Source organism: Schistocerca americana, chromosome 2, assembly GCF_021461395.2.
Source record: "Schistocerca americana isolate TAMUIC-IGC-003095 chromosome 2, iqSchAmer2.1, whole genome shotgun sequence".
Lineage (NCBI taxonomy): Eukaryota > Metazoa > Arthropoda > Insecta > Orthoptera > Acrididae > Schistocerca > Schistocerca americana.
This window is the reverse complement of record NC_060120.1, coordinates 989,221-991,502: the sequence shown is the minus strand read 5'-3', so window position 1 is coordinate 991,502 and position 2,282 is coordinate 989,221.

Sequence of the window (2,282 nt, the reverse complement as noted above, 5' to 3'; positions counted from 1 at the left end):
CCAACGTGCTCTAGAAGGTGTAAGTCAACTACCCTGGCCAGCAAGATCTCCGGATCTGTCCCCCATTGAGCATGTTTGGGACTGGATGAAGCGTCGTCTCACGCGGTCTGCACGTCCAGCACGAACGCTGGTCCAACTGAGGCGCCAGGTGAAAATGGCATGGCAAGCTGTTCCACAGGACTACATCCAGCATCTCTACGATCGTCTCCATGGGAGAATAGCAGCCTGCATTGCTGCGAAAGGTGGATATACACTGTACTAGTGCAGACATTGTGCATGCTCTGTTGCCTGTGTCTATGTGCCTGTGGTTCTGTCAGTGTGATCATGTGATGTATCTGACCCCAGGAATGTGTCAATAAAGTTTCCCCTTCCTGGGACAATGAATTCAGGGTGTTCTTATTTCAATTTCCAGGAGTGTATCTCTAACAGCATTCCCATAATATTCCTGTAATTCATCAATTACTTTGTCTGTTAGTCAAATGTTTCAAATGGCTCTGAGCACTATGGGACTTAACATCTGTGATCATCAGTCCCCTAGAACTTAGAACTAATTAAACCTAACTAACCTAGTGACATCACACACATCAATGCCCGAGGCAGGATTCGAACCTGCGACCGCAGCGGTAACGCGGTTCCAGACTGAAACGCCTAGAACCGCACGGCCACACTGGCCGGCTCTGTTAGTCTTCCAGCACATTTATTGTCTTCTCATGAGACAGTTTTGTATTACCCAGCTTGGTTTTTAGGGTACACAGACGTGTTCCCAGCCTTTTCGTGACATGTCCTGCACGCTCAAGTTTTTCTACGGGAACATCATGTGGCTTACTGTTTCGTACTGCAATGAAAGCCTTGCTTTCTCCATCATCTACGTAATTCACGTATCTGACACCTCTCGCCTTCTGCAAACGCTGGAAAATGTTAACTGCTCCTTTTATCTCCATTTCTCCACTTGTGCCATCACAATTTTTTTATTCACTGCTGCTTATGCAGTAATCTGTTCTTCTGGTTCACTGTACAATCTTGGCAGTACTTACTGAGAACTTCAAAAACCAATAGAAGTCAGCTAACTACAAAAATAGCCGATAATCACACTACTTTCAACGGAAACTAGTATCAGTAACAAATGTCTGATTTGTTTCTTCGTAATGCCAACTTCTGAGACGTAGCAGTAGGCACAAAACAAAGCAATCCACAGCCTTCTAGACTGTGTAGTTTCCAGGATAGGACTGCTCAAATGTCGCAGAATATGCATAGATACGAAATTTGACAGTCACACATCAACATTCAAAATATTATTTGAAGGTATCACAATTGTCTGATGTTAATGTATTATATATCAAAATGTTCAGGAACGTCCAGAGTATATTATGGAGTAGAAAACAAAAAATGTCAAATTTGAACGAATTTCACGTGCAATCTCCCCTCAATGTGCCTCTGTATTACATTTTTATAGTGCTTGGTTGTTAGTGTACTTCCCATCTGCAGTTGAGGCAGTTTATCCGACTCTTCGATAGACTTAGACAAAGACGTTTGGTCTTGTCGTTCGAAGGACTATTGTGCTCAAGTTGGCATGGTACGAACAGGGTTTTCTCTAATCACTTCCGCTACCTGTGTAGACCCCAATTTTGCTAGGGTACTGATCTAGTTCCTGCGATCTTGGTGAGCAAAGTAGCTTGTGGGAACTCGTCTATGGTAGTCTTACTACGGTGATAGAGTTCGCGTAAGATAGAGCCTGACTAAAGCATTAATCCATTGCTTTTACAGCTTTAGGTCTTGGTAATCATGCGGTACAGTTGACGCAACATAGGGACTGCAAGGATTTTTGCAATTTTGCGATTTTTATAAGTAGTTGCTTTATTCAGCCAGAACTTAGGAATGTGAAAGCTTGGCGTACGAGCTATGCTGGGTTTCAGCTAGTGTTGGTGTTCCTCAGAATGAATGTGCGTTTGCTTGCGTTTCTTGCATTCTCAATTCTTCCTTTACATTAGTCTCATTTCATTCTGCAGCTTCTATCCGTTTCGAACGTGTGCTTCTAACTGTCAAACCCACGTGTTCGTATATCCCTTAGATACCCTTCACTTCTCTGAATGTGTTTTATTTTGTGTTTAAGTTTCGGTAATATGCTGATGAGAATAAATCGTTCTCCAGAATAATAAATTCCTAGGATTTTCATGTTTTTTCTTGGTCTTACTTTGTGAAACTTGGACCACGTGTTTGAAAAACGAATGAACCTTCAGCTCCTCATTTCTTCACCTTTCTCCATTATCGGTAGCCTTTAAGTT